At 36.1% G+C, this 16,639-nt stretch overlaps 1 protein-coding gene across 4 annotated transcripts in view; it reads left to right on the top strand.

Moving 5' to 3' along the window:
- LOC149832462 (ENHANCER OF AG-4 protein 2-like) overlaps positions 1 to 15,403 on the top strand; it is a 50,779-nt gene extending 35,376 nt beyond the window's left edge. For all 4 annotated transcript variants that reach the window (XM_090014498.1, XM_090014497.1, XM_090014499.1 and 1 more), the window contains one exon: positions 15,160 to 15,403. The gene's annotated coding sequence lies outside the window, so the exon portion shown is untranslated. The remainder of the gene's footprint in view (positions 1 to 15,159) is intronic.
- The last annotated feature ends 1,236 nt before the right edge of the window (positions 15,404 to 16,639 follow it).

Consider the following 16,639-nt stretch of genomic DNA (forward strand, 5'->3'; position numbering starts at 1 on the left):
GTCTTGCCCTTAAGGTGAGAACTCTAGAAACTGAGCTGCAATTGATCTTCTTCCTCCCCTTCCTCTTCTCCTGGATCACACACTAAGGTAGGATATTCCTCTTTCGTTGTGAACCAACCATCTAAGTGGTAACGTAGATAGTGCTCAAGTAATTGTTTGTCAATTGTACCAAACGTCGCCTTGAACACATCACTTGCATTAGGTTGCTATAGCCTCACCGGTGACGTGCTGCAGTGATGACCTGCCACTATAGTAGTGTGAGAATTGGTGACAAGGGACGCATGAGCACAGGGCGTAGCGACAATACAGGAGTGCGTGAGCGCAAGACGCTATTGCAACGCGAGGGCGTGTTGGCTGTGTGGTTGCTCTATGAAAACACTAAGACGCGGCTGTCACAACTTGCTTACAAGCAGAGTGTTGGTTGTTGGACGTTGAATGGGTGATGCTCTTTACTAACTGGTATGGATGCTCTGTAGAGGCAACAATCAGCATGGTCAAATCAACACTCATTCTGCCCACAGCTGAATCGACCTCTTGCTGCATTTCAATGCACCCACAACAGGCATTGGAGGGTTGTGTTTCAGTCATGCCTTCTTCAAAGAATGATGCAAGATTCACATAATAGAAAACAAGATCTATTTTATGACAATCTTCACATGGTCCCTCGAAAAACGATGAAAGATTTGCAAAATAAATGATCCAGTCTAGATCTATTCTTTTCATTCACTCAGCGAATTCGCGCTGACACAAGGCATTGTTTATCTTGCACCTTTCATGCTTCTCCTTGAAGCATTCACGACACTCCTTTATGTAATTAATGAGCCGGAGTCGGTTGGTGTCCATGCTAGGAGGTCCAGTTTTAAGTATTTTACGTTTTGTGCACAATACGCGCCAAACTTGAGGCTATGATGCACATGGTTGGCTAGAAAATTTAATTTTGAATCTAATGCAACAAATCGTGCTGCGCAATTCCTCACGGGAGGTTCACAATTATGTTGTGCTAGACTGGGTACCACACTACAGTGCTATGCTACAGTACTGCAGGAAGTTCGGATGGCGTGGAGGGGTAAGCTAGGGTTTAAGGCTGAATCTAGGATTGGTCGTCTGGTCTGTGGTATTGGGTATGTAAAATTTTTTTTGGGGATTTTTCAAGGTTTTTAAAAGGTCAAAACTAATTTATTTCTGGGATAGGCTAGGATGTTACAAGTTATGTTCGGTTTTTTGGGTTCTGACATGTTTCAAAGATCGGACCGTCAGCAATTCAAATGAATTTTTGGGATCTGTAAATTGAGTTTGAAAGCTAACAGATGTACGTTTCTCGGGTAAAACTTTCAGGATTTTTGGGCTTAGGATTAACCCTATGGAATTTTTTGAAGTTTGAAAAACATTAGGTTGTCAGGATCCAAACGCGAGATCTGACAGGTTTCGGTAAAATAGTGATATCTATAGATCGAGACATGATTTTTTTGATCTGTAAATTGGGTTTGGTTTAGGACAGGTAAGGCTAACTACGATTATTTTTTGAGCTGTCAAACTACCGAAATGAGATTTTTGTAATTAGACTGAGATGTAGGTTTGTGCCGATTCTTCCTAAGAACAAACAAAATGAGGTTTGTCTTCCAGAAGTCGGATTAGAGTCACCGGTGGTTGGATTCAAACGAGTCAAAAATAATTTGGAAGTACGCGAATCAAAGAACATGATGCCAATGTGATCTCCTTGAGAGGAGATATCCTGCGGTGCAGATCAATATATTTGATGCAGATCACCGTTGGTTGGGGCTAGATATGTCGTGCGAAGCTGTTAAGGGCTTGAGCCCTTGTTGTCGAAGGTCCTTCCGGTTGTTTGATCAACATGGTTTTCAGAAACGGTGCTCTGATACCACAGTTAGAACCCGAACTCCCATGGAGGACGATCCTATGAGTTTCGGCTAACTGGATGTGAGACACGACTCCAGAGTAAAGTGTGCACCATGAGCAGGAGGGGCGTGCAACATTGGGGGGAGAGTTGTCTCTCCTAGTCGGCCGCACTCAGAAGCATGAGATGGATGTTGAGAAATTCGGTTTTGATGTCACATAATATGATACACTGTCTTATTTGATTTTGTATGATATGATAATATGTTCTCTTGAAATAATGTTATATTATGACTGAATATGTTTTGCCTTAAATCTAACGAGTATTTGATGCAAGGATATCTCACCCAATAAGGATGGAGACTTCCTGTTCAAGTACAACTATGGTGCAATCATACTCCTTGAAGAAAAAGCTTGATGAGCCATGCTTTCCTAAAGCTCAAATGAAGAAATCGGCTACCTCAAGATGAAGATTTTTTCTCTCTTTAAAGTCATATGTAACAGAACCTTCAGGAACTTGCATTTTGCATATTACATACTCATTCATACATACTATATCATAAAAGTATACGATAGTTTCAAAAAGCTTCTTTTTTGAAAACCAATAAGTGTACCTTCTTACAACCTTTTATGAAAAAGATATTTTGTCATATAATAATTGTACCTTCTTACAACCTTTTATGAAAAAGATATTTTGTCATATAATAATTGTACCTTCTTACAACCTTTTATGAAAAAGACATTTTGTCATTGTACCTTACAAGACAACATGAAAAAGGAATGTAGGAAAAAGACAAAAACATAAAATCGGCTACATAAGAAAAATAAATTAAAATCTTTAAGGACTCTAGTTACCTTTTTCTCATAACCATAGAATGTCGACTTACTTGAAGTCACCATTCTCTCTACAAAGTATTAAATGCCTTCTGTAACAAATCCCTTCTAAATATTCTTCCCAAAGAATGTCGACCTTCTTTTTGGTCCTCATTCTCTCTGGAGACTTTAAAATACACTACATAAAGAATACACTTGACATGACTATGTACAAATAAATATCTCAAAGCACTCATAGTACTTACACTCATTTAAAGTAAAGAAGTACTAATGTACCTCAAATCATTAATTAGAATAAAGACAAAACTACAACCCAACGTTCAAATGTACTATTGTAAGAAATAGACTTTCTTACATAAAATATGTATTACCTAAAACACTACAACGACTAAGTGTATCCTCTATTTTACTCTTCTGGAAAAAGGCATTCTCGATCTTCTCTAAAAGATATTTTTGAAAAGACATAACATTTCATATTTCAAAAAGTTACAATTTCAAAATGTAACGACTACTTTTTATAAGCTATATAAACACACACACATAAACTATTAAAACGAGAGGAATGAAATAGACGTGTGAGCTTACAAAGAGAAAAATATTCTATTCGTGATTTGAAAAAGAGAGCCTTGAAAAGAAAGAGAAAAAGAAAAAGAAAGAAAAGAGAAAAAGTCAAGTCCAGCTCTTTGACAAAGAGTATCCTCTGAGTGACAAACAGAACATTCTTAGAATCCTTCATTCGTGCATTCATATCATTCTGAAGGTTCTATAGGAAGTATTGTAACTCTGTTTATTCACTGTACTCCTTCTTTGTTTAAAGAAGTAGACCTCTGTGAAAGAGGGTGTTGCCCTTCTCTGTTGAGAGAAGAAGACCTCTTGGGAAGAGGGTGTTGCCCTTCTCTGTTGAGAGAAGAAGACCTCTTGGGAAGAGGGTGTGCCCCTTCTCTGTTGAGAGAAGAAGACCTCTTGGGAAGAGGGTGTTGTACTATTTATCCGGTAACTCGGATGTTATAGTGGAATCTCAAGTGGTTTGCTTGGGGACTGGATGTAGGTCTGGATATTGACCGAACCAGTATAACTTCTGTGTTTTATGTGTTGTGCCTTATTGCTTAATTATTTTATTTTATCGATCATAATCAAATTTCACTATTCACCCCCCCTCTAGTGGAATTTCATTTGGTATCAGAGCAGGTTTGCTGGTTTCGACGTAACAAGTCTTCCAGCACAAATGGCATCTACCTCTTATGCTCGTGATATTGAAGGTCAACACGCATCTCGTCCTCCCTTCTTCAATAGCTCCAACTATGGATATTGGAAGTGCAGAATGGCTATCTTTCTAAAATCCATAGACTTTGCTGTATGAAAAATTGTTGAGCATCCATACACATCTCCATCCGTAGACTATAACTTATGGTCTGATGAAGAAAAGAAAATGGCAAACTTAAATGCAAAGGCTATGAATGCCTTATATTGTGCCATTGATCAAAATGAATTCAACAGAATATCTATATGTGAATCTGCATATGACATTTGGCATTCTTTGGAGGTGATTCATGAAGGAACCAACAAAGTTAAAGAAGCCAAAATATCATCTCTTGTTAGAAAATATGAGTTGTTCAAAATGAACAAAGATGAACCCATCACAGAGATGTTTACCAGATTCACCAACATCACCAACGATCTGAAATCTCTGGGTGTAACATATTCCCAGACTGAAAAGGTGAAGAAAATCTTGAGATCTCTCACAACTGATTGGGAGAGAAAGACCACTGCTATTGAAGAAGCTCAAGATTTATCTAAGCTTACATTGGACGACTTAATAGGCAATCTTATGGCCTATGAAGTCCACATGAAAGAAAGAAGGGAAGAAGAGCAACCAGTAAAGAAAACTCTAGCTTTCCCAGCCCTATCTGAGAATGAAGACTCAGATAAAGAATCAGAAATTGCGCTACTTACCAGAAAATTCCAGCGCTTCATGAGAAGGAACCGGCTTCCAAACAGGTACAAGGAAAGAAAAGATCTTACAGAAGATCCCATGTGCTTTCAGTGTAATAAGCCAGGGCACTTAAAACGTGACTGTCCCCTTCTCAAAAGAAAGTCCAAGACTGAGGAACTAAAGAAGAGGTTCTTCAAGAAAAAGGCTCTGCATGCTCAATGGGATGATTCAGAACCATCCACTAGTGAAGAGTCAAGTGATGATGAAGCCGAAACTGCAAATATGTGCTTCATGGCAAACAAAAGTTCGGTAAGTGAAATCTCTGATTTTTCCTTTGAAGAACTTCTAGATGCTTTTCAAGAACTATTTGAAGAATCTAGAAAATTGAGTTTCAACAATAAAGCTTTAAAATCTGAAAATTTAGAGCTTTCTCAAGAGAATGAAAAACTCAGCAGTGAAAATTCTGAGTTGAAAAAGAAAAATCTTTTGCTTATATCTGAAATTTCTTCTACTAGCTCCAAAACTAAAGATATGCAAGTAGAAATTTCAGAGCTAAAAAGTAAAACTGAGAACCTCATGAAAACGGTTTTCAAGTCTACTAAAGGTAAAGTGAACTTGGATAAACTCTTATCCTCTCAGAAGGTCTCCTTTTACAAGAATGGGATTGGCTATTCTCATTTCAAAAAACCTTCTTGTATAAATCAAAAGACCACATTTGTGAAAAGTTCATCTGAACCAAATAAGGAGTATTATATTGATAATCTTTTTAACTCCTCTAAAGAGATAGACAAACCCAAATCCAAATGGATATGGGTTCCAAAGTCTAACAAAAAAGGACCCGATTGGGTACCAAAAAGAAGATTTACTTAATGTTTTGCAGGCTCCAAAGAAGAACAGATGGATACTAGATAGTGGATGTTCAAAGCACATGACAGGACATCCAGACCTTTTTGCTGTTCTTCATCATAAAGAAGGAGGAACCGTCACCTTTGGAGATAACAACAAAGGTTTGATAATTGGTATTGGAAATATTGGTAACATAGACAAACCTCTTATCAAAGACGTTCTCCTTGTTAAAGGCTTAAAACATAACCTACTAAGTATCGGTCAAATGTGTGACACAGGTTATAATGTTAGCTTTAATCATGATGCATGCCTCATAGCTGACACAAATGAAAACATCATCTTAAAAGGTATAAGAAAGAATAATATATACGAACTATACCTAGAAAACATCACAGAACATTGCCTTATAGCTAATAATGACACTCAACATCTATGGCACATGAGAATGGGCCATGTCAATTCAAAATACATGTCCAAACTAGCTAAAAATAAATTAGTACGTGGGTTACCCAACATATCTTTTAAAAAGGATTATTTTTGTGATGCATGTCAATTAGGAAAATTGTCAAAATCTCCTTTCAAATCAAAAAATGTCATCTCAAGTAAAAGACCTTTAGAGCTTCTCCACCTGGACCTTTTTGGTCCTTCTAGGGTAGCTAGCCTTAATCATAATAGATATGTTTTTGTCATTGTAGATGATTACTCAAGATTTACTTGGGTAATATTTTTGAAAAACAAAAGTGACACGTTTTGTCAGTTTGAAATCTTATGTAAAAAAATTACAAAACGAAAAATCATGTTCTATTGTTAAAATCCGTAGTGACCATGGAGGAGAATTTGAAAATGAACTCTTTGAAAATTTTTGTAACTTGCATGGTATTTCTCATAACTTTGCCTTCCCTAGAGCTGCACCTCAAAATGGTGTAGTAGAAAGAAAGAATAGAACCCTTCAGGAATCTGCCAGGACTATGCTCCAACACAATAATCTTGTAAAATCTTTTTGGGCAGAAGCTGTTAATACTGCATGCTACATAACAAATAGAGTTCTCATTAGACCTTTATTAAATAAAACTCCCTATGAACTATTCTATGACAGAACTCCAAGAATAGACTACTTCAAAGTCTTTGGATGTAAATGCTTTATCCTAAACACAAAAGATAGCCTGGATAAGTTTGATGCTAAATCTGTTGAAGGCATATTCTTAGGATATTCAAGTCATAGTAAAGCATACAGAGTTTTCAATAAGTGTCATAATACTATTGAAGAATCTATGCATGTTAGTTTTTGTGAATCTATTTATCAATCTGTTCATATACAAACTAATGATGATGTTGAAAGTACAGATTTATTTTTAGATAACACAGCTAAGTCTAATGAAGATGATCACCAAAGAACCTTTGTCGATATCAAAGATCATCCTCAAAAGCAGATTTTGGGAGAACTAACAAAGGGGGTTCAAACTAGAGCTCAGCTAGAACGGATTGCAAACATGGCATTCATTTCTCAACTTGAACCAAAGAAGATTGATGAAGCCATCATTGATGAGTTCTGGATGCTAGCCATGACTGAAGAACTGAATCAATTCCAAAGAAATGACGTTTGGGATCTTGTGCCGAGACCAAAGGATCATCCAATCATTGGGACAAGATGGATCTTCAGAAACAAGCTAGACGAAACAGGTAATGTTATAAGAAACAAGGCCAGACTAGTAGCTCAAGGATACAACCAGGAGGAAGGTATTGACTTTGATGAAACATTTGCTCATGTTGCTAAACTTGAATCTATTAGAATGCTCTTAGCATATGCAAGCTATATGGATTTCAAATTATTTCAAATGGATGTTAAAAGTGCTTTCTTAAATGGTTTTATAAATGAAGAAGTCTATGTAAAACAACCTCCAGGATTTGAAAATGAACAATGCCCAGATCATGTTTTTAAACTCAAACGTGCTTTGTATGGTTTAAAACAAGCACCTCGTGCTTGGTACGAAAGACTTAAAACCTTTTTATTAAAAACTGGTTTTTCTGTTGGCAAAGCAGATTCTACACTATTTGTCAAAGTAGTGGATAATCATACCCTAATTGTTCAAATCTATGTCGACATCATCTTTGGATCTTCTAACAGCACTCTCTGTGAAGATTTTTCTAAGTCCATGCAGAAGGAATTCGAAATGAGTATGATGGGAGAACTCACCTACTTTCTTGGACTGCATATTAAGCAAACCAAGGATGGAGTTTTCATCAACCAATCTAAGTATGCTCATGAACTTCTGAAGAGGTTCAACATGAACTCAACTGCTTCAAAGTCCACTCCTATGAGCACTACTACTGTGTTGGACAAAGATGAAGATGGTAAGACTGTTGATACAAAGGTATACCGAGGTATAATAGGATCACTTCTTTATTTAACTGCTAGCCGTCCAGATATAATGTTTAGTGTTTGCTTGTGTGCTAGATTCCAGTCAAACCCAAAAGAATCACATCTTAAAGCTATAAAAAGAATAATGAGATATTTAAAAGACACAGTTGATTTTGGATTATTCTATTCAAAATCCTCTACATTTGATCTAATCTCATACAGTGATGCTGACTTTGCTGGAAGTAAATCTGACAGAAAAAGCACAAGTGGAACATGTCACATGCTAGGGCACTCACTGGTATCATGGTTCAGTAAGAAACATAATTGTGTATCATTATCAACTACTGAAGCCGAATACATTGCTGCTAGCCTAGCTTGTACTCAAGTTATCTGGATGAAACAAACATTAAAAGATTTTGGTTTAAATTTTGAAAATACAACTATTTTTGTGATAATACAAGTGCTATAAACCTATCTAAGAATCCTATTTTACACTCACGAACTAAGCACATTCAAATAAGACACCACTTCTTAAGAGAACAAGTCTTAAACAACATAATTAAACTAGAATTCATACCCACTAATCAACAGTTAGCAGACATATTCACTAAACCATTAAAACATGAAGACTTCACACGAATTAGAAGAGAACTAGGAATATGTAAACTAAGTGACTTATAAATTAATCACACTTAATATAATACTTTTTATAATTTTTGTTAAAATCTTATTTTAAAAGTCTTTTTCTTCTTATCGATTTTTGTTAGTCAAACTAGGTTTCCATATTCACGTATACTCTAAACTCTTATAAGACACATTCTTTATGTCTTTCAACTTGTCATCTTTCAAGTACACATCCATAATGACTCCTTGTCCTATCTCCTTTCACTCATATCCATAAGAACTAATTATATTAAAAGCTATCATGACATTGTTCACATCACTCATCTCATATCTCCTTTATTATTTGTTGTCCTTTTGTGAAAACTTCTCTTACGATAAGTTGATTCACCCTCAACATGATAACATATTATTTTATGAGAAATCTTACTTTTCAAATTTTAGTCAAAATCGAATGATGTTTTTTGGTTCTTTTTACCTTCTTCTAAAGATCTAGTTGCTATGTTTTTACATATAAATTTTACTATATCATTTGTTATATCATATAGTATGTACACTCTATTTTTATCATGTCTTCTTTTCCTCCTATCGAGACACTTCACTAAGACATTAATGCCTTTCATGAAAAATTCAAATGATTATCCTCTCGTACCACCTTTTAAGTTATTATATTTCACATAAACTTTTACTATATCATCTATTATATCATAGCCTAAGAACAATCTATTATCATCTCTTCATAGTTTACATCTTTTACGAAAAAGTACTGTAAAATTCTCTTTTCAAAAACTTGTACTCCACTCATTAGTACGTTTTGTATCACCATTTTATCTCTCTCTCTACATTATACGAAGTTCCTTTTCATCCGTGACCATGACTCTCTCATATATTTTATATCTCTCTCCAATCGAGATTCATTAACACCTTGTCCTTCACTCCACTTTATGTCATACAATTTCTATCCAACTTCAAGTGATTGGTGTCCTTTATGACCACTTTCATTTCTTTTACATATCCGTATCACCCTCCTTTATATCTATTCACACTCCTTTCACGTATATCAAAATATACACTTCTTAAATAAGAAATTATTGCATTTCCTCATACTCTCATGTTTGTCCTATTCCAAACTCCCTCTTCACGATTTTGGAATGCTTTCACATAAAGTAAATTCTTGAAAAAGTTGTTTGTTCTTATTAGGCCATTATTCACTCTCTATTCTTCATGATCTTCACGAAAATCTTTAAAAACTCTTGAATCATTCTTTCTCTTACGTTTAATATGACACTCCATACTCAATTCATGACTCTTCTCACTATCCAACAAGATTGCCCATAGTAAATTTGTTACATATATAGAAAAATTATTTCGAAACTATGTCCTTAATATCTATGCTAATATAATACACTTTCTTCCAAAATTGATTTGATTTGTCATTCACAAGTCTCTTATTTTACAACTCACGCATTTCCTCATTTCATATCAACAATTATTTTCTTCCTTCTATTTAATCAATTGGTTCATCTCTTACCATTCCATTCGATCTTTTCTATCCTTATACAAATTTTCTCTCGGTTCTAGCTCCTTTCTCTCCTAGTGCTTTATTTTCAAGACACTCGAAAATGGCTTCCTCTTCTACCAATGTGATCACCTCCGCCGATCTAAGGTATCCTGATTTGTTTCACACCTACACCTCACTCTGCTCTCGCCCCATTCATGAAGGAAAATTGATCAACTTTGACGACTTCATGTTCTTCGACTTAGACACCTATCTCCCCCAACTCAAACCTCTCATAGGATCTTCATCCCCAGCCGCCTATTATCCTGAACTAGTTCGACTGTTTTATACCAACTTCTCTTCTGATCATGAACAAACCTCAATCACCAGCAAAGTCCGAGGACAGCTGATGATTTTCAATGCTTTCGACCTAGGTAGAATTCTAAATCTACCTTCCACCGGTACCGACCTTAACGCCATAGTACCAATCGACCGATCGGTACTTCGAAAAATACTTCTCTGCACCAACTGCTACCAACTTCCGTGGCACATGAGGAATCTCCAACCTCAAGCTCAGCTACTTGCCCAGATTCTCTTCCACAACCTCTATCCCAAGCATCCCCGCCATGGATTAGTTCCTCGAAAAATCCCTCTTCTTATCTACACCATCCTTTCTTCTCTTCCGATAAATTGGTCATCCATTATTTTCAACCTCTTTATTCGTTATCAGAAAATTGAGCCTCTTCTTTTTGGGTGTTTTATAACTCCCATTTTCAACTACTTCCAAGTACCACTTCACAACGAAGTCATCCTCCGACCCTCTCACGTCCTCGATGCTACCACCTTCAATCTAAGGTCCCTGCACATACCCGGCTCTGATGAAGCAGATCCAATATCCTCCTTCAATTACTTTTCTGCTATGATGGATATCGAGCAAACTCAAGATCGAATCCTTCGTAATCAAGCCCTGTTGCAGCAGACTCGCAAGCGGAATCGTGCCACCCGGACGCCTTCACCTTCTCCACCTTCGAGATAGACGCATTTTTATATTTAGTCTGTAATAACTTTTAAATTATTTTTTTGGTCTGTAATAACTTTTTTACTCTGATCCCTCCTTTTTGTCCATGACAAAGGGGGAGAAAACCTGTCTCCATTATTGGAGAAACATTCTCTCTTTAAACATTATTTCACATTTTTATCATATTATTATTTCTATGCATAATGTCTTTTTGACAGGGGGAGCATATTTTGTCATCATCAAAAAGGGGGAGAATGTTGAGAAATTCGGTTTTGATGTCACATAATATGATACACTGTCTTATTTGATTTTGTATGATATGATAATATGTTCTCTTGAAATAATGTTATATTATGACTGAATATGTTTTGCCTTAAATCTAACGAGTATTTGATGCAAGGATATCTCACCCAATAAGGATGGAGACTTCCTGTTCAAGTACAACTATGGTGCAATCATACTCCTTGAAGAAAAAGCTTGATGAGCCATGCTTTCCTAAAGCTCAAATGAAGAAATCGGCTACCTCAAGATGAAGATTTTTTCTCTCTTTAAAGTCATATGTAACAGAACCTTCAGGAACTTGCATTTTGCATATTACATACTCATTCATACATACTATATCATAAAAGTATACGATAGTTTCAAAAAGCTTCTTTTTTGAAAACCAATAAGTGTACCTTCTTACAACCTTTTATGAAAAAGATATTTTGTCATATAATAATTGTACCTTCTTACAACCTTTTATGAAAAAGATATTTTGTCATATAATAATTGTACCTTCTTACAACCTTTTATGAAAAAGACATTTTGTCATTGTACCTTACAAGACAACATGAAAAAGGAATGTAGGAAAAAGACAAAAACATAAAATCGGCTACATAAGAAAAATAAATTAAAATCTTTAAGGACTCTAGTTACCTTTTTCTCATAACCATAGAATGTCGACTTACTTGAAGTCACCATTCTCTCTACAAAGTATTAAATGCCTTCTGTAACAAATCCCTTCTAAATATTCTTCCCAAAGAATGTCGACCTTCTTTTTGGTCCTCATTCTCTCTGGAGACTTTAAAATACACTACATAAAGAATACACTTGACATGACTATGTACAAATAAATATCTCAAAGCACTCATAGTACTTACACTCATTTAAAGTAAAGAAGTACTAATGTACCTCAAATCATTAATTAGAATAAAGACAAAACTACAACCCAACGTTCAAATGTACTATTGTAAGAAATAGACTTTCTTACATAAAATATGTATTACCTAAAACACTACAACGACTAAGTGTATCCTCTATTTTACTCTTCTGGAAAAAGGCATTCTCGATCTTCTCTAAAAGATATTTTTGAAAAGACATAACATTTCATATTTCAAAAAGTTACAATTTCAAAATGTAACGACTACTTTTTATAAGCTATATAAACACACACACATAAACTATTAAAACGAGAGGAATGAAATAGACGTGTGAGCTTACAAAGAGAAAAATATTCTATTCGTGATTTGAAAAAGAGAGCCTTGAAAAGAAAGAGAAAAAGAAAAAGAAAGAAAAGAGAAAAAGTCAAGTCCAGCTCTTTGACAAAGAGTATCCTCTGAGTGACAAACAGAACATTCTTAGAATCCTTCATTCGTGCATTCATATCATTCTGAAGGTTCTATAGGAAGTATTGTAACTCTGTTTATTCACTGTACTCCTTCTTTGTTTAAAGAAGTAGACCTCTGTGAAAGAGGGTGTTGCCCTTCTCTGTTGAGAGAAGAAGACCTCTTGGGAAGAGGGTGTTGCCCTTCTCTGTTGAGAGAAGAAGACCTCTTGGGAAGAGGGTGTGCCCCTTCTCTGTTGAGAGAAGAAGACCTCTTGGGAAGAGGGTGTTGTACTATTTATCCGGTAACTCGGATGTTATAGTGGAATCTCAAGTGGTTTGCTTGGGGACTGGATGTAGGTCTGGATATTGACCGAACCAGTATAACTTCTGTGTTTTATGTGTTGTGCCTTATTGCTTAATTATTTTATTTTATCGATCATAATCAAATTTCACTATTCACCCCTCCTCTAGTGGAATTTCAATGGATGGGGAGTCGACGACATGGGAGAAGAAAAGACGTTCTTTCTGGTTGATGACATGCATGAAAGAAGATGCGAGATAGAAACACATTTCCTCAAAGAACAAAAACAAGAACAAAAAACGAAACAGAGAAATCTCTGAATAAATTTTATTAAAAATAACTATGCAGGATACATTTATATATAGATTTACATAAAGCAAAAGGCTAAAAATACACACAGTTCTCACCCTATAGAGGACTTTAGTAGGCGTCCCACCAGAGTCCCAGCTTGGGCAAGATTCCAGGCTGGGCGGGTTTCTTTGGGAGTCTTGGGAGAAGGGAAAACTCCCTCTACGCAGTCCTAGCTGCGCGGGTCTTGGCTGGGGCAGATCTAGCTGGTCAAACCTGGAGCAGGAAATGATCCGTAACATTGTTCGTGTTTGAAGGCTCTTGTTTATTTACACATGGAGTATGATGAATTGTCTGAGGGATTGGTTTTAAAAAATGAATTGTCAATTCGATAAGTTTACAGGATGTTTTGATTGGTCTTCATATCATTTCATCGTGCTTCTGAGAAATGTAAATGAGGTCAAAGTCTATGTGAAATTGATCTGCCAATAAGATGTTTTGACATTTATTATATTTTTTGGGGAAATATAGATAAGGCATAAAAGTAGGGCTCCCAAACTTGATGTTTTTCTTTGCAGTGGTTCAGTTTTTTTTCTTTTTCTTTTTGGTGGAACTTTCGTGTTCTGATGCCTGTGTATGGCATCCAAATTCGAAAGGTAGTTAGAATGCAACACATTTATTGCACAAGAAAAATCTTTAACCTTACAATTCAACCCGTTGGAATATTTCATATTTGACAATGCTTCTATCTTCTGTGAATATGCTATGGAGAATGCCATCTTTCTCTTGATGGTGTGCATGTCTCCAAGTGAATTTTGATAGGCTGATCTTGTGGGCTTGAAGCCTCATCTCATAATGGGCGTGAGCCATTAAACCAAGCCTTGTCTTGACTTGACGTGTGACATGGCCAGGCTTAGATCTGAATCTGAGGTTCTGTTAGATATAACAAATCTCTGTTTCCTTTTTTCCCCCTCTGTATTTAGCTTTCTTGGGTCACTGTGTTTTATTGAGGCCAACCATTTATTTCTTGGATCTGTTGGTGTCTTGAAATGCTCTTCTATGTCACACATGTGAGTATGACGTGGTATGGCTGGTACACCACAGTTGTTTTACACAAGAAATTTGTAGTGCGTGTGTGTGTGAATTTCTTGTGTAAAACAACTTTGTAATACCACGTAGTACTCACATGTGTGACATAGCAGAGCATTTCAAGACACCAACAGATCCAAGAAATAAATGGTTGGCCTCAATAAAGCACAGTGACCCAAGAAAGCTAAATAAAAAGAGAGGAAACAAAAGGAAGCAGAGATTTGGTACATCTAACAGAACCTCAGGTTCAGATCTAAGCTTGGCCATGTCAATTCAAGACAAGACTTGGTTTAATGGGCTAAAGCCCATTCTGAGACACGGCTTCGAGCCCACAAGATCAGCCTATCAAAATGGATCAGGTCACTTGGAGACATGCACACCATCAAGGGAAAGGTGGCATTCTCCATAGCATACACACAGAAGATAGAGACTCGTTTATGGAAACAAAACTTATCTATAATCCAATTGAGAGCATCAGACATTTCTAATCATGTCATAAAGATCCTATTGGTGTTCCATAAGCTAATGGTAGAACTGCTTTATATAGTTGGGAGGTGTCAGAAAGATGGATAATTACTACCCTTAGTTAAGTGCTAATTTAGTGTTCTTAGATTGTGTGCATGATCGTTAATCTAGTTGCATCATTCTTCCCTTTTTCCATACAGTATGTTCTTTGTCAAATATGCCAGTGTTTAAATTCACATATTAGTATAATTGTCATTAGTGATTCTGCTGCACATACTGCTGCTTAATTCTGTCTCTATGAATTTTTTGTAGAGTATTTGTATGTTTTCAAATCATCCCTATTTTTTTTCTTTTTCATTTTCTTGAAGAACGTTGAAGTTTGACTTGTTGACGACCTGTTAAAAAAATTAGATTAAAAGTTGTGCTCATCGGCTTGTTATGGTTCAACTTTGTTGGTTGGTACAGCTTGAGGAGAGACTGGAGACAGAAGGCTGAAAGTGGAATTTGGCAATAATTCATCTGTAGAGGACCCTCACATGTAAAGTTGGAATTTTTTCTGATTAACTGCTGCAATTGCGGAGGTAAATCTTAAAAAATGTTATTATTAACTGTGTACTATAAAATATCAGCTATGTACATTCTCTAAAGCATAACAGATTCAAGAACAAAATGGAGATAGCTTCATCTGAATGATCCTTTTTCTACCAAACCAACTGTTTGCAGTTGTGTCAAAAGTCACCAGTAAAGTGGCTTCATAAATAAACTCGAAGCTGTGTAGTTAAATTGGATTTTCCCCTGATTTCCTGCGAATATCGTTTGGTGCTACCATGAGTTGTCAATCATAATCCATTTAATGCTTGTTTGATCGAGTTGGCTGGGTTAACATCAGAGCATTGACAATGTTATCAACTTTATGAGTTGGTGATGTAATTGCGGCGGAACTTTGTGTGCATGGCTCTGTATGGCTCGTGGCCTTCTGCATTCTCTGCAATCCTTTGTTTTGTTTTTGCTAATGACTGCTAGGAAAGAGATTTGCAAGATGGGGATGTTAATCACTTAAATGTACACAAAATTTCCATTTGAGTAGTAAAATATTTGTTGTTATACTGCCCAAGGTATTCTTGCTCCTTCAAAATAATTTCTTTTCATATGCAATTACTATTCAGACCATTGATGGGATTTGCAACTAGAAAACCAAATAGTTTGAACTCATCCAAAACCATTGTTCATCCAATGGATTTTCCCGAGTTCCTTGCTATTACTCCTAGTCATTTTTCATATGCAGGGTGGGTACTTTGTTCAAAATTTGTAATGGGTTATCAGTAATGGTTATTAGAAGCTTCTACTTGGGAAGCTCACTTGTTGGGAAGCCGTTTCAGATGCTAGTAGTTGAGCACATTCAATATTCAGTTTTTTGGTATAAACAGGTGGCATTAAAATGCTATTTGCTGTCTTCAAGCCTTGATTCTCTAGCATTTTATGTTTGTGGCGGGTTCTGTTTCTGGTTTATCTGAACTATTGACCTTCCAGTCATCCATATTGCTCTGAACCACCTGGTGGTGTGTTAATGCTTTGATGATCTCTTGGGATTAATAAGTTCTCGCAATTGTATGTATTTCTTGTTCTATGAGGTCCTTTTAGGATTTTATCTTTGTTTATGTTCCAGGAGGAACATGAAAATACAAGTCTTGATTCCAAACCTGTGGGTTGATTCAACATCTCTAAACCAAGGTAGATGACTGGCCTGTAGTTTCACAAAGAATTAGTGCGACTTCTTTGTTTGTTTGATTTAATAAGTCAGCCTTGTTAAAGTATGGGTTGACTATATATGTGTGTGTGTGTGTGCGTTTTCAATTTCTTGATGTAAATGTAATATGTAATGTCCTCTAGGGGCATTTTTGTCTTTTATTTTATTTAATAGGTCCTGCCTATTTGGGGCATGTTT

The sequence above is a fragment of the Nuphar pumila genome, chromosome 7, assembly GCF_984573655.1.
Source record: "Nuphar pumila chromosome 7, dmNupPumi1.hap1.1, whole genome shotgun sequence".
Lineage (NCBI taxonomy): Eukaryota > Viridiplantae > Streptophyta > Magnoliopsida > Nymphaeales > Nymphaeaceae > Nuphar > Nuphar pumila.